Below are 25,911 nucleotides of genomic sequence, written 5' to 3'. Positions count from 1 at the left end.
CTTCAGTAGAGCAGTAATGATTTTTAGCTGCAACCTGTGGTATAATATAGACATAAATGAGATTATTGTTTAAAATTAAATTCACAAATGAGTCTAAAAAGCATTGCCCAGACCTCTTTTGATTTAATATTTGCAATGTGTATTTTTTTATAATAATATTTGAATAAACTGAATATTTAAAATTTCTCTATGTCTCTGTGTCAGACACCCAACATTGACATCAAAGTCCAGTAAAAAAAGCGCTTGTTTGTTTCTTTTTGCGTTTAATCCATTTAGGTCACAAAGTAATTCAGAGCTATATTAATGATCTTTAATTAAGATATAATTAATAAAATCTACAGTGCAAACTGTAATGTATTGAAGTACAAAGCTGTTTAAAGATGGGGATTTAGATGTGAAGCAGAGTGACTAAATCTTGTTGTTTTCTTAGAATCGTTATATTATATTCACAATTCTCATCTGCATGTAAATATGAAGTCATCAGTCTTAAGAATTAATTTGTGACAATAATAGTAATGCACTCAATCCAAGTGTCACAGCTGTAAAGTTACTGTCACATTGTGTGTAATTGATTGAAAATATTCACAAACGCCTGTCAGTGATGGTTGTCTTTCGCCATATAAAAAAATCCATCAAATCAGAATCACTTAATTCGTGTGTAAGTATGTTTTTTGTAGCTGTACGTAAATTGAAAATAGTCCAAAATGAATGTGTGGTGATGGTGATGCATGACGCTTTCCTGTAGCTCAGTGGTATGAGCATTACGTTAACAAAGCAAGGTTATGGGTTCGAGCCCAGGGGATTGCAAATACCTATGTAAAATGTATGGGATAAATCAATGTAAGTCGCTTTGGATAAAGCCTAATGCCTAGACAAATGCCTGAAATGTAAAGGTGTTATAGGGCTTAAACACGCTAGGTGTCGCTGTGATTCCTTGACACTGAGCCCTTCATTAACCGTATGAATTTCCTGCTAGCAACACTGTGCAATAATGATACATTTTTAATATTAATAATAATGAAACTTTGTGCAATAATAATAGATAAAGTGCTATATTAATTATATCCTACAGATAAAACACTGTCTATTTTTATACAACTATTTCTGTAAATTATATTTCATTCTGCTGTATATAGCACATACATTGTACTACAAGAGTCTATTCAATTTTTTTACTTGTACATATTTACATACACACATAGCTTCACTCTCTCTATCTTTATCTTATGTTTATTGTATAGTATTTCTTAATTTTTTATGCCCAAAGGTCCTTATTTAAATCATCTGTAAAACACGCTAGAAAGTGAGTAATTCAAGTAAATAGTGATTACGTTCGCCAGATTACAAAGCGAGTAGCTGCGTCCCAAATCAAGTACTTATGCAGTATTCTTTGCCATTTTAGTAGTATAAATAGTGTGAGTAGTGCGTTCACATTGAAAATCTTCAAAAAATAAGTGCGCTTTAATGACCCGGATGATGCACTTCTTCAACCCAAAATATGAAGTGTTGAACATGGACACTTCACGCACTCAACAACAGTCGACGTTTCGCTAAGGTAGCGGATGGTAGGCATGGTTTAGAGGCTGATCATGCAAAACTTTCCTCTCTAATATATTGCTGGACAACACTACATTAAATGTACAATGTACAAGTTGATTTTTATTCATACGCATTGTGCCTTGCGATGTTTAAGGATGTCATTTGGGACAGCGCTAGGGATTTTTCCCACGTTTACTTCGAATATCACATTGTACACTCATATTTGCTGTGAACATACTACATCACAAGTAACCTCACTTCAACATTGACTGGATTTTTTAAGCATTGTATTTTAGCCATGCATCATATCTTTCCATAATTTGCTTACCCGGAGTGTTGTTGCGGATGAGGCAAGGGTCTCCAGCTTTTAGTTAAGCTAACTGTTAGCTAAAGCTAACTAAAGTTTTGTGAGGTTGAGACTAAACTTTATAGTTTTCAGTAGTATAATATATTAACATTATATTGCATTATATTATAATCCTGACGGTAGGGCTGTCAGAGAAAATCTCAAGTGATTTATGGACAGCTTTTGAGTGAAGTACAGGAAAATGCTGCTGCATCCGAAAGCCAGATGGCGCTCTCGTGCGGAAACTCCAAATACGCACTGCAGAGGAAAACCATAACGCGTTCTAGAATCTAGGAAATGTCTATCGACATCTTTTTATCTTTTTATCACTGTTACTCAAGTTTAATTTTTGTGATAATAAAGAATAATTAAAATATCAATGTCACGAAACAGAAGGAAAATTGACCGGCTTGTGCTGTATCATTATACAGAGCCCAATGTAAAGTTTTTTTTCCAAAATCAGCCAAAATTATGTACATTTGTTTAACCTTATTAGCCTATTTTATAAATGTACAAGTTACTTTAATGCATTAATACTATTTATGAAGTGTACCTTTGAAAGTTAACCATGGTATTTGTCTAGTAAAAAGTAACAGAAAATGTATAATTTACCATTATACTTTAACAAATATAGTTTAACTGTGACATTAGTTCTAAGATTTAACCTTTTTTATTGCAACGTTTTTTGAAAGTTGTTAATATGAAAATGTACTTAAATAGTTTGCAGATCTGTTCCTCCATACCACACAGAGACATATAATTCTTATAATCCTTCAAGTTAAGCTAATTCAGTGTGACACAATTTTGTGAAGAAAAATAGAATTGTTAAAAAGAAGGAGTGATCCAGACCCATGTAGAATGAAACATGAAGATATTCAGAAACAAAGAGGTTGGTGTCCATTCTTGAATGATTGGTGAGGCTTTTTGTCATTTAAATTTTGCTCATTGGATTTGTATAGCCAATTTTAACGATATAGCCAATTTTTATGGGGTTGTATTAAATTTGTGTATGGTCTGTTTTCGTAGATGTAGTTTACATCTTTTCTCATGTAAAGAATAAGCATCTAAATGCAACCCTGATTTTCCCTAATAAACTTTCTCAAAGGCTCATTTATTATAACATCAACTTGGTCTCCTGCCTCCTTTCCCCTCTTCATCTCTGACAGAAGACATTTAAGTCTGCAGGATATTTAGATTCGAAGCTTTTTTTATTCACAATAACAGGATGGTATCATTTTGGATCAATAACAACATAGTAAAATGTTTGCATACTATCTGTCCTTATTAATATTATAACCTTGTTTTGTTAAGAGATGTTGATGTGAAAATATTTATTTTGGCAGGTCTGATCCACCAAATCACACAGTGATGTTCAGTGAAGCCGTTAACAAAAAATATCTAAATCTTTATTTGTTAGAAAGATCTTTTGAGTAGTTCACATAAGAGCAAGACTTTCTTCCAAAAAAGAAAGCAAATAACAGAAGCAGGCAAGCCTTTCACATGCCCTATAAGTGTGGAAAGAGTTAAGACAAATGACGTCATGAGGAGCACATGAAAAGGTTATTGACGAAGTTGTCCTTAAGCCACTACTGCAGGGTTTCAGCTTTGAGCTTTGTTTCAGTGACAAAAATTAATAATATGCGCCAGAACACTGAAACGTTTGAAGTTAACAGCGTCAGTTTCATGTTTATGTTGTGTAAAAAAAATTAAATGTGCTACTGCATCCATACCTAAATATAATTAAAATGATCACATACATCTGTCGGTGGTGGTTCTCTAACATTTGTTTCAAGGCAGCGATAACTCAGCGATAATTTTCCTGTTATTGCTTTGATTTATAAACTAATGATAATAAAAAATAAAAACTCTGAGTGCTTCTGGACCACTGTTTACAAATTGCGATGTGATTTCCATGGTTATCTGAGGGCTAATTCCTCAATTTATATAACCCAAGTGACGTGTCTGTCTATTTAATTTTCAGAATTGTAAGTCAGACTACTTAGAAAAGTAACAGCTCATGTCTTCTCAACAAACCGCAGGTTTTCAGCGATTATTAAACAGCAGTGTGAGCTAGCGTTTTTGACAGCGAACAAGTGAGTTTGCCACGTAATATGACATATTTTCAGGTTATTTAGCAGTAGTTGACACTAATTCAGGGTCGTGTGTTTCTTAATTTGATCTATTTTTAAGGACCTCTTTGGTTGTTGTTGCCATGATGAATTATAATATTAGAGCTTTAATTGTGTTTTTTTACACATTTTTATGGTGCACATGCTTAACTTATCTCCCATTTTTCTTATAGAATATGCCCTAACAGTATGTTTTTGTTATGAAGAACCTTTTATGGTGTGTTGCAAAGCAATATACACATTGTGACACACAAACATGAAAAGAAAGTGCTTAACAGTTACACATTAAAATATTTCCTCATTCATTATTTATTACTAAATTACTTACAAATACTAGGATCTGAAACAGCATTTTTTAGACCAACACGCCCATGGGCACAAAAATGAGTGCAAATGCATTTGCTATTTTCCAGGACGGGAAAAAGAGAACTGCGTTGGGCTGAAACTAGCAAAAACACTTGCGCCGCGTTGAGCCGGGTGTACGATAGGGCCTAGCAGGCCTTGTTCCTGCCAGGTGTAAAAGCTAGGATATATCCTGGGTGGGCATTTACCACACAATAGCAGCAAAAACGAAAAAGAAAAACAAATGTTTTATGAAATAACCCTTATTTTTTATTTTTTATTGCAGACTGTCCCTTAAGGTTTGCTTTTGTTGGAATTTAACATACATTGCAATATATGACTTCATTACATATGGGATTTAAATGATTTATGATGTTACAAAAAAAACACGCTTTCATTACAGAAGACTGAGAGATTTAAACAAAATAACTATTGCCTTTTATATAATGTACTAGTTGTAGTACTAAAGTATAGTTGTCTTTTATAAAGGGTTTGATTTTATAGATGTTTTACGCATTAATAAATCTGTTATGTAAACTGGACATAAATATAAGCCTAAAAAGTTGGTTAAGAACAATCCCCATCACTGAACGATCACTGACTTCTGTCTAATTTGGCAAAAAATCCTGTTTTAATTAATGAATCTTTTACACTGCAATAAGGTTCGTGAGCGTGCAGCGCGCCTAAACTAAACTATATGGCACAGTGTTTCGCTACCACCTGCAACATGAATTGGGGTGATTGGGCTTTGGAATATGGAGCATTCAGTCATTCTGACGGTCAACAGGTAAAAATCTAGCCTATTGCAACAAGCAAATGATAGCTGTTTGTTAACAGCACAAAATAAGACTGCAAAAACTCCCGTTATAATAAATGAATCTACATGCTGTTTATAATAAACTCCTTTGCACAGAATTTTGCTTCCACCATAGTATGTAGCATGATTCTCTGTCACAAACTAAAGACGATACGTGAGTGAAGAGTAGCGTTGCTTCCATCCAATAGAAAAATACTGCAATTTTTATTTTCATTGGGTGGGCAAGACAGACGTTTAGGGCCTGCCCATGCCAGGAGCCGGCCCAGTGTGTTTGTTGAAGTGTGTGTCATCAGATCAGTATGGAGTTCAGTTCTCTTCTTCTAGTACTCTTTGAGTATTATCTTCTTCTCTCTGTATTTTACTGCACATCTCTTGAAGTCACATTGTGTACGACATTAGGCCATTTGTTGTTCCTGTATTTTTTGTATCTTTTCATGCAGCTCAGAGTTTAAATCTTTACAGAAGGTCCAAACAGAAGTAGGTATTTAGTACATGGGTTCAGATAAGGGAAATACATACCAGTTTGCCAAATCATGTGGTTTACGGTCACACAGCCTTGAATGGAATCAGCTGCACATTACAGTACACCCTTAAATCTCTCAAAACCTCACCAGAGGAGGATTAAACAACTCTGAAAACCTGAAGTTATCATTATTACAAACTAGTTTGTCTTCATTTCTTTTTATACATTAATGAGAATGAACAGAGGTTTCAGTCTAGTTAACGTTGATGATTTATTTTGTCTGAAGTCGATTTGATTCAATTCAAGTTTATTTGTATGGTGCTTACACTGTTGCAAAGTGATGTTATGGTGATAGCATGTCCTTTTGTTAGAAACTTGTAAGAGACCATTGTGCTTTTAAAACAAATTTGGTTTTACCAACCTCTACTTTACTGTGAGAAGTTTTGTGAAAGTATTAAACTGTGTTCTGCAAATATCTAAACTTAAATCTATCTTGGGCACCTCTGGTAACACTTTTCACAGGAACATGTATGTCATTATTTGTCAGTGTTGAAATAGCGAGAGGGGAAGGTTGGGTCATTGTGGTTTCAGTTCTGTGGAATTAACCAGTGTCTATAAGGAACAGCAGTTGTTTAGTAAATAAATAATTTTTTTCTTTTAATTTACAAGTATTGTTATATTTTTTAAAATGAAGATCTTAGGGCATCTTAAAGGGATAGGCCTACCCTACACAAAAATGAAAATTCTGTCATGGATTACAGGTTTTCCAAACCTGTACAAGTGTCTTTGTTCTGTTGAACACTAAAAAAAGATATTTGGGAAACGTTAGCATCTGAGACTTTTTAGGACATCATTGACTTTCACTCCTACTTCTGGGTGCCCCAGAACTGTTTGCTTTCCTAAATTCTTCAAAGTATTTCATTTTGTGTTCATACTGAAATTAGTAAAATCAGTAACTAAAATTACAGAGAACAAATGCCTTTACTTTACATGCATGTCATTCTTACGGTTGTCTGGATTATGAGTCTCAGCGTGGCATTGAATTTAGCCTTACTGTCATAATATGGACTCTCGAATTTTCTAAGGCCTGCTGTCTTTGCTTGGGTCTGTCTGTCAGTCGTGACAGACATGAACGGCTCAAGAGCTCAGTTCACTGTTGATCCACTTCAAATGTTTTTCTAACACTTGTTGTATTAATGCACAGGTAAACTTTAAGTTAAGCAAGGGTGCTGCTCAACACTGATAATGCTCATAAAATATGTATTTATTTACAGATGGTTTATCAGCCCCATGTTGAAAGTTTTTCTCTTTGTTCTTTACAGCGCTGATTTCAAACACCCACTTTAAAGAAACTAAAGGCGAGTCATTTTAATTCATTTATTAGATCAGGTTATTGATACAAACCATCTAATAAAATAAATAAATAGTTCATTTAGATCACTTGTAGACTGAGACAAATTAAAGGTCAAGTGCATGAAATTTTAAGGAATTTATCAGTGAGGTTGCAAATTGTAACCTATAGCTCACTCCACCACACTATAAATGATATAACATGCAAAGGTCGGGGCAGGCACCCTTGTGTTTATATTTAGCTGTATTGTACAATACTTTGGAGCAACGTTGTGTGAAAGTGCTCAATATATAAAGAAAGAAAGATAGATAGATAGATAGATAGATAGATAGATAGATAGATAGAAAGATAGAAAGATAGAAAGATAGAAAGATAGAAAGATAGAGAGAAAGGCAGCAGAGGTTCCAAAATGATAAAAAGCCAAAACAAAAGTATTACAATAGCCGAACTCTCAGAAATGCAGTGGGACACGAACAAGACTTCGCTATGACTGAAAGTAGGCCTAAAACCAGGGTTTAAATAGGCAGAGAGACACAATTTAAATTAAACACAGGTGGGAGGGATTAACATAATAAACCCAGCAATGAATTACGGGAATTGTAGTTTGTAATCTGGGTGAGATGAGTGCCCTCTTGTGGAGCACGAGGGCACTGCAGCTAACAGACGTTACACAAGGGGACCCGCATGTGTGTAGATAATTCTAAAGTAATAAAAACTTAATGCTTCATTATGTCAGGTCTTTATATACCCCTAAAGACATAGTTATGTATAATATTTTGCATTTTTGTCAATAGCTCCTCCAAAAAGTCACACATTGGACCTTTATGCTTTCTATGTTATTCTGAAATGATGAGAGCTTTTAGACTGTTGTCATTGTTGTCTGTCATTCTTACATTGTTTTACAAACCCCTTGTATTTTTAACGAGGAATGATCTATTGCTTATGATAAAAACGCAGAACTTTTATCGCAGTATTTTAGCTGAATACATTTTTTGTAAATCATTTATGAAACCTTTCTTTCGTAATTGCATGCATTGGTTTAAATCGTTGTAATTGGTTTAAACAGTTATACACATAAATCTTGAGTTATGACTCATTTTTACTGCCTATTGGATGCAATTATATCCTTGCCAGTTTTTAAATGTTTTTGTTTTAACAGATATCAAACCAACTCTGACTGTTCAGCCACAGAGTTCAGTGTTCACTGGAGACAGAGTTATTCTGAACTGTGTCGTGGATCAGTCCACCCGATGGGAGTTTACATTCATCAACTCTACAAACCATGAACACTTTCAACCTTCAGGAACTAAAACAATCAGTTCTGTGCACGTCTCTGATGCAGGAGAGTACAAGTGCAGAGCCAGAAGAGGAGAAAAACTCCAGAATTACACACAATACAGTGACCCAAGAACAGTGACAGTAGAGGGTGAGTATCTTTACTCAAATAATACACTAATTTGAGATCCCAGCAAACATTATTTCTGAATATTGGCATAGAGGATAAAACCTGTCATCTGGGTACAGCCGTTCGGTTACCAATGTTCTACAAATGATCTGGTTCTTGTTGATTTTCATCAGATTATCATTTTTGGCTTGTGAAAAAATGTGTATGGTTGATCAGCCCTTTACAGCGTATTCTGGAAAATATAAAAGTTATATTTCCTTTTCCTGCACAAGCCATTCATGTTCTTTTTCAACAACGTCAACATTGTTGGTGTGTGGTAACACCGGGAATCCATTATTGCAAAAAATGAATTGCAGATGATGGTTTTAACACAGGTAAAAGTTTGAAAGCATGATTTGTTCCATGAAGTCGTTCAGTTAAGTTCACACAAATTGAAAATAAAACTGTGTTCAACAAACCCTAGCTCTTAACTCTTCTTTTCTTAATCCTTATTTGTGCAACCGACCCCAAGTCATTCATTATTTAACAGTATTTAAAGTGTAAATTGTTTGTCATTGTACAGAAAGACCAAATGCTCTATTGTCGGTACAGCCTGGTGATCATTCATACAGTGAAGAAACTGTCACTCTGACATGTGTCATCAATGGGGAAACATCAGTCAATGAATGGCAGTACATCTTTTATAAAGATTCAAATGATTACATTGTCGTATATCAAAAAATATTTACAATCAATCGTGTTGTTGAGTCTGATGCAGGTGAATACACCTGTAGAGGAAGAGAGATCAGTGGGTTGCGATCCTCACACACCAGTGATGCAGTTACACTGACAGTATCAGGTGAGAGTGTATATCGTCATCATTCACAATATATAATCGTCCTGAACTTGTCATATTTTATTTCTTTTTTCTTTTAGTTCACCAGATACTAAAGCCATGACTAAATATTGCATTATCTTTACAGCTTCACCCCGAGCTAGAGTGAGTGTAACACCAGACACACCTGTGTTCACTGGAGAGACAGTCACTCTGAAGTGTGAGATAGAAGAACAATACAGATCATTAGATTGGAGGTATGTGTGGTATAAAGACACTGAAGTGTTGAGATCTGAGCATTACACTGTAAACACAAACACTCTCACTATCAGTATAGTTACTCCGTTGGATAGGAATGATTTCTGGTGTAAAGGTGCTAGAGATGAAAGACCACAAACCTCAACCAGCCCTGTTTTATATCTTAATGTGATGGGTGAGTTAAGTATCACTGTTACAATAGAAGAATACAATATAAATTGTGTGGTTTAGTAATAAGAAACGCAGAAACGCAAGTCTCAGAATTTAAGAATTTAACCTCATTTTCTACATTTTCTCAGATTTACCCAGAGTTACAGTGAGAGTAACACCAGACACATCTGTGTTCACTGGAGAGACAGTCACTCTGAAGTGTGAGATAGAACAATACAGATCATTAGACTGGAGATATCTGTGGTATAAAGACAGAACTGCAGTTTATAATTCTCATCCTTACACTGTAAACACAAACACTCTCACTATCAGTTCAGTTACTCAATCTGATCAGAGTCAGTTCTGGTGTGTAACAGAGATATATCGACGACCACAAACTTCACAAAGAAGCTCTGCTGTTCATCTCACTGTGATGGGTGAGTTCAATATCAGTGTGTGAATGTAAAGGGAGACTTAAAACAAGGGTATATATTGAATATGCTACAGTATATAAAATATTACGCCAGTGGGGATTGGGGTGTAAATCGGTTTGGGGATGGACCTGTAGAATTAGGATCAGCTTTGAGTCTATTAGTGACAGTCCTGTCTATCTGATGTATATTTTGTATAAATTCGTTCAAACATGCGCTGGTCTGTTGAGGATGATTTTCCCTGTCATATCCTGTGTTTTCCAAGCTTGTAGTTTTTTTAAATCTTTTTTTTATTAATTTTGCTTGCTGTTGTCATCCTCTACTTGCTTTCTAAAGTGTTTCTTAGGAAACTATGTGTATTATTAAAAGTGCTATTCAGAATTTTTGTTGTCTCCTTTTTTTCACCGAGCGGGAATATATTTCTTTAAACAGACATGATCTTTGAAGTGGGTCTTATGATCAAGATAACGAGTGTGCAAAATCTGACAGCAAAAAACATGAGATAAAAAAATCAACTTTTTTGACTTGATTGAATAAAAAATAAAAAAATGGAAATCAACCCACACTGATACTGAAATAAATAAGTTGTTGTTAATTCAGATTCGGTTTATATTATATTTATAATTGAACTCTTATAACTAACATGGGATGATTTAAACAACGCTGGTTTATTTCTGAAGACCTTTCTGCTCCAGTTACACAAATATTTGAACAAAATACAACCAACAAAAATGATTTTAATACTATTACTAAAAACACAACTATTATTAATAAAAACTGAAACTGAAGATGCTATATGCTACATGCCTGGTAGGGTCTCCCAAGGCAAACAGGTCCTAGGCGACGGGTCAGACTAAGAGCGGTTCAAAATCCCTTATGATGACAAAGAATTGGAGGACCGTGATGTCGCCCGGCATGGCGCAGCCACCCTGGAGCCAGGCCCGGGGTTGGGGCTCGGGGAAGTGTCTAGGGAGAGGGAAGTCTGGGCATCCCTGCTTAGACTGCTGCCCCCGCGACCGGCCCCGGATAAGCAGAAGATAATGGATGGATGGACTGTAAGATGCTTTTGGACCAGTGTTTACATCTTGCAAAGAAATGTTCTTCAATGACTGATAGATTTGATCTTCTATTATAAAATGTTTTCAAATATGTTTGTAGGAGCCAAACTGTCTTATTTCCATGTTAGCCACTGAGTGGCGCTGTAAACACGGTGGTGCGTTTTATATTTAAGAGACTTGGCTACTATTGTTAGGCAGGTGTTTGACCCGGAAGGGCAAAAAGGTTTTTTTAACGTATTCGCAACAAGGCAAGTAACTCATGGACATTGTGAGCTTCACATGTCTGTAAGTACATTGTATTTAATTGGAATATGCACGTTGGTGTGGAGCCAATAAACTCTATAGTGATGCAAATAAGAAATGGTCTGTTCGTTCTTTATAGAGATGAAACAAAGAGGCAAACAACAGTACACGAGTAAACCTACTAATCCCGGGATTAAACAACTCTGTATCTTAAAGATTTAGACTATAGGCTCCTACAATGTTCTTACTATCTCTATTCCTAAATGAATCTATGAAAGTAGAAATACTTTAGAAAATAGACCTGTCAGTTGTCGTAGTCATTTTTCATTAAACACAATAAATCCATTAAATGAGACATCGCTTCATTAGTTAAATGTATTGCTGTCTTAAATTTAAAGTACTTAACTGCGCTCTTAGGTGTCAATCTGATTGAGGCGACCAATCAAATGAAGAAAGGCGAGCACTACTGTCCAATCAAATGAAGAAAGGCGAGCACTACTGTCCAATCAAATGAAAGAGTTGCCATTGACAGAAGTCAAGCTCGAGTTCAGTTTCTACTGTGAGGAAACATGCTTAAAAGTGGTCAGAAATTGATATAAGGTATGTCAAATAATGTTATACATAAATATCAACTATATTAATATATTAACTATATGAATATTAACTATACTGTCTGTAATGGGTATACATTTACAAAAAAGCGTAATAATCACATTTATGCATGTTTGAATATGATCTAAAGATCAGGAGAATAATACACACGTCAGGTTTTGTGGATAAAACACTTTCACAAAGGAAACACATGTGTATCCTCACTCATGACTCCTCAGAACGCCTCCTCGATCATCGCCTCCTCCCGGTGCAATTAGAGAATTGAGACGTTTTTAAAGATGGCTGTGCTCGATCAGTTTCCGGGTCATAGAATGGAGGACGGAGGAGTGAGGAAACGAGGATGCATGTGGGGAAGTACCCTTAATCAAAACCAGCAAGCCAAGCCAACGGATCTGACTCGAAACACCAAGGATTTAGTGAGAGCCAAACCTGACATGCGTGCACATCGTTAGATCATATTAAAGCACGCATAAATGATAGATCTACGCATTTGGCAGATGCTTTTATACAAAGCGATATTGCGTTATCCTATATATTTTTGTTTCTAAGTGTGTGCAATCCTCTGGGATCAAACCCACGACCTTACGTTGATATCGCGATGCTCTTACCAGTGAGATACAGGAAAGATAATCATCATATTACAAATGTAGACCTAGTTCAGACAGTAGTTAATAGTCACATAGTTAATATATTAATATAGTTCATATTTATGCATAACATACATGTGACATTCCTTAAATACAGATATGACAGTTCATATAATTTAGAAACAATTTAGCAAAAACCTAAAATACACAAACTGGTGATTTAACGAGACACGGTGTTCGCTGTAAGAACTATCTCATAATGCTCAGATGCTCCTCTCTCACCGTAATGTCTAGTATATGAGCGCACAACATGTGTGAGGACTCAATCAATCGTCGTTTTCAAGTTGGAGGCCTTGCCTACATCTGCTGTCAGTTTTCAGTGTCTCCTCGCAACGACCAGTTTAACTCACCTGACGATTTGTGTGTTTTTAATGTTGCTTAAACGTTTTATGACTTATTTATGACATTCTGCTTATCAGCTATGACTGAAGCATATGTGTGGAAACTTTCTGCCGCTGTGTCTGTTGCCCAAATGTAGGTTTATGGTTGCTGTGGCTTTAGTAAGTTGCTACATGTATGTGGTTTCTAGCTGTCGTTAGAGGGTTGCTATGGTGATCTGGATATGACATTCTGGTCTGTAGATGAGATGTGTTTGTCTGTTTTATTGTCAGCTCATGTCTCCTGAACAGCCAACAGAATTTCAGGTGTCAATCATGTTTGTAACTCTTATCAAGCACCACTGTTTTGAAAATGTTACCAGTGTTAATTTTTCACAGGCAGTGGTACATTTTTACTTGCCACAGTCGCTCCTAAAGACAGCACGAACTCAATAAATTCATTTTGGTTTTATTGACATGAAATGTACATTAAAGTAGTGATGTTATATGGGTTTCATGTCAGAACACAAAACTTGTGCATGAAACACTGATAATGTGCATGTAGAGTGACGTCTCTTCACATTGACTGAATGCACCAGCAGCAGTTAGATATTTCATTATCACGCACAATTGTGTTTTTTCCTTCTTCTTCCTCTTTTTGCATCAGTTTAGTTTGATGCGATGGCCCAATCAAAAACTCATCTTGAGGTCTCTGTTTTTCTTGACCTCAGACATGTTCCTCTTTCAATGTCAGTAAGCTTTTGGGTTTTAAACTCAAAATCCAATAAACAGAAATCAAAAGTCTGATTGTTTGTAGACACATCATCACAGTCCTCAACAAGCTTGATCTCGGGAATCATTCATGTCTGTAGCACAAATGATGAAGAATGAGTTCTGATCTGAGGTTTGAATACTTTGGTGTGTAAAGACATTATTGTGTATCTAAGCACCAGTGATAACTATCTTCACATGTACATGTTTTGTCTGTGTTTGTGGTTTGCTGGAATAGAGAGAGAGAGGAAGATGAGCTCATTGAGGTGTTAGTTTCTATCTCTAATTCAGTTCTGTGGTATTAACCTGTGTGTCAGAGAGCAGTTGTTTCTATTGGAATTTTTGTATATATATACACACTGATCCACCCTGCTGGTGATGAAAGCATGAACTAGTTTCTCTAAATCTTGGTTTGAGACAAAACATCTGATTCTACTATGTTTCTAAGATGGTAGTACGCTGATTTGCTTATTGCTTTGACAGGACTGCTGAAACTAATGTCAGACTCTTAAATAACAGCAAGATTTTTAACCTTACTTTTGGGTCTTTAGACCTCTTAAGTCAAGGTATGTGTTTAACTTGTTAGTTTCATCCTTGTTACTAAATACAATGACTTCAGTTTTTGTTTTTTTACACTGAAGGAAGTTTTGACACATCCAGCTGTTCATTTTATCAATGCACACTAGCACAGACAGTCAATAGGCCTGTAGTCATTGGGTGAAAGGGCTTGGTAGATCTGAGTTTCATCTGCATAGCTGTGGTAGGCAATTTGGTACTTTTTCATTATTTGGCCAAGTGGAAGCATATACAAAATTGAATTAGAGCTGAGCAAGAATCGAGCCCTGTGGAACACCACAAGTCATGGGTGTCCAGTCAGATTTATGGTTGCCTATATTCACATAGTAACCTCTCCCTTAAGTTATGACCCAAACCATTTAAGTACCAACCCAGAAAGCCCTACCCAGTTTGATCTATGTGGGATCTACAGTGTCAAAGGCAGCACTGAGATCTAGCAATAACAGAACTAATATTTTGCCTGAATCAGAAAATTTGGTCACCTGAATGAAGAAAACCTTTTCAATGATCTTGCCTATAATAGGAAGATTTGATATTGGTCCGTAGTTAGACGGTAAGGTTTTGTCTAGATTTCTATTTTTTAGTAGAGGTTTGACATCCGCAATTTTTAGGGACTATCACAGTGCAACATTGAGACAAACACTGTGAAGACAACACACGCACACAAAAAATCAATTGTTTGTTGTTTTTATGCGTATGTGCTGTTTCGTAAGTTGTACTTTGAATTGTGTACATGTTATTTATCTTTATTAGTTTGCATTTTGTTTCATTTTGTTTAAATGTTATATGTACAAAGCTACTTAACTCCAACATGTTACGATCCAGGGGCGGGGCCTAGAAAATTAAATGGCCCCAAACACTCATACAACAGAAGCTGTACCGTTTCCTCCACGGTTTTGTGATCCATTGTCTCAAATTCAGAGAGAGTTACTAATTTCTGAAGGCACAGGTGTGCCTTAGGCCGGCCACAATAAAAGGGCACTCTAAAATATGCAGTTTTTGATGCAGTTACACTGACAGTATCAGCTGAGTTCTCATTTGTACTGTAATATCTGGAAAAAAATGTAAGAGTTAATATTTGTTTAATGCTCCTAATATGATTCTAGATTTTTTTAATTGACAGATAAACCCAAACCATCTCTGACTGTTCAGCCTCAGAGTTCTGTGTTCACTGGAGACAGTTACTCTGATCTGTGAGGAGAATCAGTCCACTGGATGGGTGTTTATTTTTCGTCCACCCTCACGCCAAGACTACAGTGAACCTTCAGAAACTTAAACAATCAGTTCTGTGCAACACGCTAATGGAGGAGTGTACAGAGTCAAAATAGGAGAAAATCCCCTGTATGACACATATAACAGTGGCAGTAGAGGGCAAGTAAATTTTCTTGCATAATACACATTTCTGAGAACACAATGAACATAATTTTAGGAGAACTTTGGCCAAAAAGTTTAGGTCTCTGTAGAAACTGTGCTTTCTCTGTGGCAGTGCCATAATTCTGGAAAAAACTATTCTGATTGATGGTTGATCGGTACAAGATAAGTGGCAGATACAGACAGTTATAGAGGAGAAAACTAAAACCGCATGTATGCTTGCAGTCAAATCAGTCTTTGTTCATACAGACTTAAACACTGTTGTGGAGTGGGACCGGGTCAGACCTTCTGTATGATAACTCGTGTTTATACTTTTCAGGAGAATTTCAGGAGAATTTCGAAAAGACAAAAGCCATTTCATAAATAAAGAATGTTAGAAATAAAGCATTTAAATAGAAAACATAGCTTCCTGGATCTATCTGAAGGCTCCATGAGTCACGTGACTTTCCAGCGTTTTGGACATCCGTTGGCAGAACTCTCTTTCTCAATGGCTCTGCTCCGGGTGTGCATTAACATTCAAATAATTCAATGACCCGTCATCAATTATTCCTAACATACGCTGTATGAAAGACAATGATTCGCCATCTAGCGGCTGTCTATAGAAGTCTCTTGACGTCACTGTGCTTTTTGTACGTTTTTTGTTTAATTGTTGTTTGATGAGTTATTAATGATTACAATAAAATTAAAAGTAGGCCTAATATAAAGTACTTAAGGGTCACAACAATAGAGAAACAACAATAGGGAGTCACAACAATAGAGAAACACAGTCTGCTTAAACTAATACCGCACAAACATTATACGTTTTCATGTTTTTATTGAACACAACATGTAAACATGCATAGTGCAGGGTGGAAAAAGTATGTTAAACCCTATGCTAATGACTTCTCCAAGGGCTAATTGGAGCGAGGAGTCAGCCAACTTGGGGTCCAATCAATGTGATGAGATTGGATGTGTTGATTAAAGCTGGCCTGTCCAATAAAAAACACACACCAGTTTTGAGTTTGCTGTTCTGAAGAAGCGTTGTTTGATGTGAACCATGCCTCGCACAAAAGAGCTCTCAGAAGACCTACGATCAAGAATTGTTGACTTACATAAAGCTGGAAAGGGCTACAAAAGTATATCTAAAAGCCTTGATGTCCATGTGTCCACGGTAAGACAGATTGTCTACAAATGGAGAAAGTTCAGCACTGTTGCTACACTCCCTAGGCGTGGTCGTCCTGTAAAGATGACTGCAAGAGCACAGCGCAGAATGCTCAATGAGGTGAAGAAGAATCCTAGAGTGTCAGCTAAACACTTACAGAAATCTCTGGCACATGCTAACATTGACGTTGACGTTGACACATCTACAATAAGGAAAACATTAAACAAGAATGGACTTCATGGGAGGACACCATGGAGGAAGCCACTGCTGTCCAAAAAAAACATTGCAGCACGTTTGAAGTTTGCAAAAGAGCACCTGGATGTTCCACAGCACTACTGGCAAAACATTCTGTGGACAGATGAAACCAAAATTGAGTTGTTTGGAAAGAACACACAACGCTATGTGTGGAGAACAAAAGGCACAGCACACCAACATCAAAACCTCATCCCAACTGTGAAATATGGTGGAGGGGGCATCATGGTTTGGGGCTGCTTTGCTGCCTCAGGGCCTGGACGGATTACTGTCATCGATGGAAAAATGAATTCCAAAGTTTATCAAGACATTTTGCAGGAAAACTTAAGACCATCTGTCCGCCAACTGAAGCTTAACAGAGGATGGACGATGCAACAGGACAACGACCCAAAGCATAGAAGTAAATCAACAACAGAATGGCTTCAACAGAAGAAAATACGCCTTCTGGAGTGACCCAGTCAGAGTCCTGACCTCAACCCGATTGAGATGCTGTGGCATGACCTCAAGAGAGCGATTCACACCAGACATCCCAAGAATATTGCTGAACTGAAACACTTTTGTAAAGAGGAATGGTCCAAAATTTCTCCTGACCGTTGTGCAGGTCTGATCTGCAGCTATAGGAAACGTTTGGTTGAGGTTATTGCTACCAAAGGAGGGTCAACCAGTTATTAAACCCAAAGGTTCACATACTTTTTCCACCCTGCACTATGAATGTTTACATGTTGTGTTCAATAAAAACATGAAAACGTATAATGTTTGTGCGGTATTAGTTTAAGCAGACTGTGTTTCTCTATTGTTGTGACTTAGATGAAGATCAGAACACATTTTATGACCAATTTATGAAGAAATCCAAGGAAGCCCAAAGGGTTCACATACTTTTTCTTTCAACTGTATTTGCTAATGTCAAAAAGATTTTACTGTATCTGCAGAACTGAACATCGATGTCTGTTTGAGGGGCTTTTGCTAGTAATTCTGAAAATTGGAGTATCAGTTTGGGGGTTGAATATGATGTGGAGCACTACCAGCTTTCATTCTATTAGTGACAGTCCTGTCTATACTTCAAATAAATGTGTTCAAATATGCTGGTTTGATAAGGATGATATTCCTGGACAAATCTTTGGTTTTCCAAGGTTTCTTGACGAGGTAGGGAGAGATTACATCATATGCCCATCCCTAACTAGAGATTACGCCAGCTACATCTGAAAATCCCGTGCCATCCTCCTGCGAGAGCCTGCGGACTGACAGACCATCCCAGCTCCATCTCAGGCAATCCCATAACTACCCAAGAGAAAGGCGAACATCTGACTATCCCAGCTCAGGAAATTCCATCCTCAATCCAAGAGCAATGACATACTACTTGACACATTATTGCTAAAGTTACAATACTTGGTATTTAATGCTAAACTTAAATCACAAGACAGCAGTTTGAAGTTATAGCTGCATTCAGTGGCCCTGATTGGAGGAGTGGGACCGGGTTGGATCTGCATGTTTTCGGCGAGTGGGACTTCCTGGGTTGCGGTTGGTGGGCTCTCCCTCTTCTTCGTTGATGTTTGCTCGGTGGCTCTTGGTCGGGGTCACTGAGTGCAGCTATGACATGTCAGAGGAGATCTTGCCGTCTTGGCTGAGCCTGGTTTCTCCAGAGGTTTTATTTTCTCCATTAATCAATCAGTGGAGTTTGGGTTCCTCGCCACAGCAGGGCAGTGTAGGCTTGCTCACCGGGAGACTGCATTTATTTATTAGATATTATTTACCATAATGATCTCGGTTGTTCTTTAAACACCATGCACTGTACTGAGTTTTACCTTTCTGTGTTTTTCTGTTTTTCTTATTTGCTCCTGTAAAGCTGCTTTAGAACAATGCACATTGTGAAAAGGGCTTTATAAATAAACTTGAATTGAAAAGAGTTGTGAGATGATGTGCAGATGTGTTAACCTCTGGTGTGAGCATCTCTTCACACTGTGACTGAAGATGCATCAGCAGCAGATATTTATTCTCACGCACATCTATGTGTTCATTCTTCTTCCACTTTCAGCATCAGGTTGGTTTGGTATAAAGGCCCATTCAGAAAACCTTCCTCTAGAAGTATATGTGTCTATTCCTATATCTAAATTAAGATATTTGATATGTGATTTATTGTATCTTCACAGGTATATGTGTATTATTGTCACAGTACCGTCATTGTTTGTGGTCTGCTGGAATAGAGAGAGATGAAGAGGATCTTGTTGTGGTGTTTCTATCTCTATTTCAGTTCTGTGGTATTAACCAGTGTGTGAGAGAGCAGTTTATCAGTACAGAGAGTTTTGTCACCACCATTATACTGTCCATTTCATGACAGTTAAATTTGTATCTGTACATATGAATGTAAATGTCTGTGGTTCTTTGTGAATTTCATTTAGAAAATGAATGTATGCTGCATCCCAGTTTACTAATATATTTTAATGCAGCGTCACTAAACTTCTGGCTCTCAAAATAAGTTGTGGATAATATCGGCTTCTTGAATAATCCACATTTTTAATTTAAGATTTGGCACATGCTCATTGTAATTTCAAACACTATTTTGGGTGAATAGTATGCACATTAGGAAACAGGGGTTGTACATTGTTGTAAGAGGAAGTGTTTTAGTGTTTAACACAGTGTGTTTGTTGAAGTGTGTCATCAGTAGATCAGTATGGAGTTCAGGTCTCTTCTTCTAGTGCTCTGTGAGTATTAACTATTATCTTCTCAGTGTTTCTCACCTTTTCTTGCTGCTCTCTTAAAGCTAAAATACACGACAAGACTTTTGCTCAGATTTTCAGTCTGGAAAGTAATTTATGTCTAGTTTTAAAACAATTCTGTTCAGACATTTAAAGTTGTGTAGTTTATTCCAGCTATTAAATCTACATGTTTGTTCGTTCTTTATTAGTTGTCTATGAGTGTAAACTAAAGCTGAGCTTGAAGAAGAATTTATGAAAAGTTAACATCAATACATCTCTGAGACGACAATAGTGTGTACAGTTGCCATGATATATATATATATATATATATATATATATATATATGTATAGTATAACAAACTATTTCCTGATATACTGCCTTTTTGCCTTTTGTCCAGTAAATATACAAATTTTGTTTAGTCATAAATGTAATACTAAAAAGCATATCAATATAACTAGATAGTCGTAGTTTTAACAACAACATTTAACGTTTATCTTCACAGCAGGTATATACAGTATACGTCATTGACACATTCATCAGTGTCAGTTATTTGATGAAATAGAGAAAGATGGGGATGAAATCACTGTGGTTTTCTTTTCAGTTCTGTGGTATTAACCAGTGTGTGAGAATCAGCCGTTGTTCACAAGCTTTATTAGATTTGATTAGTTTACAAATACTGTCACTGCCACCATTATTATGTCCGGTTAATGACAAATCAGTTTTGAATGAACAAGTCACAGTTAAACCTTTTGTGTAAAATGCCTCTGGGTCTGTGTGAATCTTCATTAATAGATTTAAGATCTAGATCAGTGATTCTCAAACTGGTATATATAATAAACATACCAACAGTGCTATGTATAAAATAACACCCACTAGTGCTACATGACACGAAATAAACTAATTAGGCTATTTCAAAGGTGTGATGAGGTTTTGACAAAGACAGAGGTCTCTTTAGGACATCCAGTAAGTTTCATAACTTAAAACATCCTTCTCAACATTGAAAAATGTTTTATGCAATCCTGCTCCAAAAGCAGTTGAGACACGAGAATATGTGTTAAGAAACAAGTTAGTCGTTCCTAGTAGTGCTGATCATCTGTTCTAATAGTTGGAGGCAGTAAGTACACTATTTAGGATGCAAACTTTAATTAAAAAAACACAGCACTGTCACTTTGAAGTTTGCACACACTAGACAACTCTGGCGGTAATTTATTACTCATTTATGTTCCCTTTAGGTGGAGAAAACTTGTCATAGTAGTGCTTCTGTGTTATAAAGTGTTTCTTAACAATCCATATTAGATTTTTTTAGTAATGAACAAGAACAGTCAGAACACTGAAACAGGAGAGTTTCATTTATGTTTGTTGTGTCCAAACTTCCCACATAAAACTGAATAGCAGTGAATATTACATACTGTAGATTTAATCATGTTATTCAGAGTACTGCAAAGCACATTCCCACAAAAGTATATTCCCATTAAAACCAGTTATATGAACTTTAAAAAGCAGCTTCAGCATAATTCAGTGAGACCGTAAAGGAGTTTTAGAAATGCTCTTGTGCAAAAACATCTTGCTTTTAGTTCTTTTAATTATCTGTTGGACTGTAGGCCGGTGCTCCCTGGTGGGCTGTAGTGGTATTGCAGGGGTGCGTGGCAAGCTTAAAAAAATAATGTTAAAAATATGTAGTTAAAGGAAGGCATTTTACTGCAAACGATTTGGGAACTGACTACACAGTTTGATAATTATAAATACCACGAGTATGGATTAGTAATATAATATTTACAATTACGATTTATTTTTTTATCATATAACCTTCACCATAATAAAGTAAGCAGATACCTGGTGCACTATATGAAAAAAACACTTTAGTATTAACTATAGTGTAGTGACAAAATGAAAAAGATTTAAACATCTAATTTAAAAAATATCCTAAAAAACGTTTTTCTTTTTGTTCTTTCCAGTGTTGACTTTTAGCATCCATTCCGGGGAAACTGGAGGTAATTCAAGTATTCAGTCTTTGATGAGAGAGTTTTATACACCCCACGTCTGTCATGAGATATTCATAACTTTTTTTGTAATTTCCTCAGATTTACCCAGAGTTACAGTGAAAGTAACACCAGACACATCTGTGTTCACTGGAGAGACAGTCACTCTGAAGTGTGAGATAGAAGAACAATACAGATCATTATACTGGAGATATCTGTGGTATAAAGACAGAACTGAAGTTTATAATACTCATCCTTACACTGTAAACACAAACACTCTCACTATCAGTTCAGTTACTCAATCTGATCAGAGTCAGTACTGGTGTGTAACAGAGATACATGGACGACCACAAACTTCACAACAAAGCTCTGCTGTTCATCTCACTGTGATGGGTGAGTTCAATATCAGTGTGTGTATGTAACGGGAGACTTAAAACAAGAGTATATAGAATATGCTACAGTATATCATAAATATTATGCCAGTGGTTGTTTTGTTTTAACGTTTAGCTATTGTCTTCTTTCCTCAGATTTACCCAGAGCTACAGTGAGAGTAACACCAGACACATCTGTGTTCACTGGAGAGACAGTCACTCTGAAGTGTGAGATAGAACAATACAGATCATTAGACTGGAGATATCTGTGGTATAAAGACAGTACTGCAGTTTATAATTCTCATCGTTACACTGTAAACACAAACACTCTCACTATCAGTTCAGTTACTCAATCTGATCAGAGTCAGTTCAGGTGTGTAACAGTGATATATGGACGACAACAAACTTCATCAATATCATCTGTTTATCTCACAGTAAAGGGTGAGTTTAAGATCATTGTCTGTAAAATTGGAGAATAAAGACAAAAACATCTTGAATGTGTTGGTTATCAAAAACATTATACAATGGTCATGTTTAATTAATATTTGTATCAACTGTATTTTTATATTTCTTCAGCTTTACCCAGAGCTACATTGACAGTAACACCAGACACATCTGTGTTCACTGGAGAGACAGTCACTCTGAAGTGTGAGATAGAAGAACAATACAGATCATTATACTTGAGATATCTGTGGTATAAAGACAGAACTGAAGTTTATAATACTCATCCTTACACTGTAAACACAAACACTCTCACTATCAGTTCAGTTTCTCAATCTGATCAGAGTCAGTTCAGGTGTGTAACAGAGATACATGGACGACCACAAACTTCTTCAAGCTCAAATATTTATCTCACAGTAAAGGGTGAGTTTAAGATCAATGTCTATTATATGGGAGAATTAAGACATGAGAATCTTGAATGTGTTTATTATCAAAAAACATTATGCCATTGGCTGTGTTGTATTAATATTTGTGTCAACCTGATTTTCTTCTTTCCTCAGCTTTACCCAGAGCTACAGTGAGAGTAACACCAGACACATCTGTGTTCACTGGAGAGACAGTCACTCTGAAGTGTGAGATAGAAGAACAATACAAGAACTGGAGATATCTGTGGTATAAAGACAGAACTGTGAATCCAGTGTTTTCCTCAGACTCAAACATCTTCACCATCAGTTCAGCATCTGATCAGGATGAGTTCTGGTGTAGAGGAGAGAGAGCTGGACGCCCCTCATCCTCACAGGACAGTGATCATGTGACTCTCTCTGTTAAAGGTCAGTCATGACTGTAATAAAGACACAGAGAGAAGCAGAGAATTTGTATAGGTTGTGCTTTAAAGGGATACATTCCTATAGTATAGCCAAAATGAACATCCATGTATCTGTGTATACTGAATGACATAGCAAATAAAGTCTATCATATGATAGAAAAGGCAAATCAAATAGCAAATGAAAAACGTTTACTATTTTGATGCTCAAAGATACGTTTTGAGTGATAAAATTATATACTACAGATGGTATCGGATAAAGATTAAAGCTTTGTTTTTCTTCTCAGGTGTTTCTTCTTCAGTGTCTCTGATCATCAGACCCAACAGAACTCAACACTTCTCATCTGAATCTCTCTCTCTGAGCTGTGAGGATCACAGGAACTCTACTGGATGGACAGTGAGAAGATACACAAACACACTGGAAACTTGTTCATCATCATCAGTCAGATCTACAGGAACAGAATCTACATGTACAATCAGATCTCTCATCACATCTGACACTGGAGTGTACTGGTGTGAGTCTGAATCTGGACACAAACTTCATCCTGTTAATATCTCAATACACAGTGAGTTTATAATTCTGTATTTATTATCTTATCACAAAATATCACTTATATTACACTACATTACATTTGTTCCTCTGTTGTGTAGATGGTGATGTGATTCTGGACAGTCCTGTTCATCCTGTGACTGAAGGAGATTCTCTGACTCTTCACTGTTTATATGGAGATAAAAACCCATCAAACCTCAGAGCTGAATTCTATAAAGATGGATCAGTGGTGCAGAATCAGACTACAGGAGACATGATGATCATCTCTACAGTCTCAAAGTCACATGAGGGTTTCTACTACTGTAAACACCCAGAGAGAGGAGAGTCTCCAAAGAGCTGGATCTCAGTCACAGGTGAGCGAGTCTGTCATGTGATGTGAGATGAGTTTGTTATAGTTCAGATATTCTATATGATAACATGTTAACACTTTTTCAGGTTTTCAGGAGGAGATGTCTGGTCTCAAGATTCTCAGTTTTCTGCTGGCAGTTTGTCCATATCTGATAGTGACAGTCGTGCTGGTGTTCAAATGCTACAGATTGAGAGAAGAAACATTGGTCTGATATTTTAGGTTGTTAATATACAAGGTTCTTTTTTAATTAAACAACAAAGTAGTCAATATGATCATTAACACTGGATGTGTCTGGATTATATCTGGAGAAATGAAGATTGATATCTGTATGTGGGGCTTTTGGTAGGAATACTGGGAATGGGGTGTAAATCGGTTTGGGGTGGAGCTGTAGAATTAGGATCAGCTTTGAGTCTATTAGTGACAGTCCTGTCTATCTGATGTATATTTTGTATAAATTCGTTCAAACATGTGCTGGTCTGTTGAGGATGAATTTCCCTGTCATATCCTGGGTTTTCCAAGCTTTTGTTTTTTTTAACATCTTTTTTAGATTCAGTTTGCTTGCTGTTGTCATCCTCTACTTGCTTTCTAAAGTGTTTCTCAGGAAACTATGTGTATTATTAAAAGTGCTATTCAGAAATTTTTTGTATGTCTCCTTCTTTCACTCAGGAAATATATTTCTTTAAACAGACCTTTGAAGTGGGTCTTATGATCAAGTTAACGAGTGTGCAAAATCTGACAGCAAAGAAACATGAGATAAAAAAATCAACTTTTTTGACTTGATTGAATAAAAAATAAAAAAATGGAAATCAACCCACAATGATACTGAAATAAATAAGTTGTTGTTAATTCAGATTCGGTTTATATTATATTTATAATTGAACTCTTATAACTAACATGGGATGATTTAAACAACGCTGGTTTATTTCTGAAGACCTTTCTGCTCCAGTTACACAAATATTTGAACAAAATACAACCAACAAAAATGATTTTAATACTATTACTAAAAACACAACTATTATTAATTAAACTGAAACTGAAGATGCTATATGCTATATGCCTGGTAGGGTCTCCCAAGGCAAACAGGTCCTAGGCGACGGGTCAGACTAAGAGCGGTTCAAAATCCCTTATGAGGACAAAGAATTGGAGGACCGTGATGTTGCCCGGCATGGCGCAGCCGGGCCCCACCCTGGAGCCAGGCCCGGAGTTGTGGCTCGGGGAAGTGTCTAGGGAGAGGGAAGTCTGGGCATCCCTGCTTAGACTGCTGCCCCCGCGACCGGCCCCGGATAAGCGGAAGAAAATGGATGGATGGACTGTAAGATGCTTTTGGACCAGTGTTTACATCTTGCAAAGAAATGTTCTTCAATGACTGATAGATTTGATCTTCTATTATAAAATGTTTTCAAATATGTTTGTAGGAGCCAAACTGTCTTATTTCCATGTTAGCCACTGAGTGGCGCTGTAAACACGGTGGTGCGTTTTATATTTAAGAGACTTGGCTACTATTGTTAGGCAGGTGTTTGACCCGGAAGGGCAAAAAGGTTTTTTTAACGTATTCGCAACAAGGCAAGTAACTCATGGACATTGTGAGCTTCACATGTCTGTAAGTACATTGTATTTAATTGGAATATGCACGTTGGTGTGGAGGCAATAAACTCTATAGTGATGCAAATA

At 36.5% G+C, this 25,911-nt stretch overlaps 1 pseudogene; it reads left to right on the top strand.

Annotated features, from left to right (window-relative positions):
- Positions 1-5,296: 5,296 nt before the first annotated feature.
- Positions 5,297-24,857, top strand: LOC130425791 (obscurin-like; annotated as a pseudogene).
- The last annotated feature ends 1,054 nt before the right edge of the window (positions 24,858-25,911 follow it).

The sequence above is a fragment of the Triplophysa dalaica genome, chromosome 7 (genome assembly GCF_015846415.1).
Source record: "Triplophysa dalaica isolate WHDGS20190420 chromosome 7, ASM1584641v1, whole genome shotgun sequence".
Classification (NCBI taxonomy): domain Eukaryota; kingdom Metazoa; phylum Chordata; class Actinopteri; order Cypriniformes; family Nemacheilidae; genus Triplophysa; species Triplophysa dalaica.
This window is presented reverse-complemented; position numbering and strand designations above follow the sequence as displayed.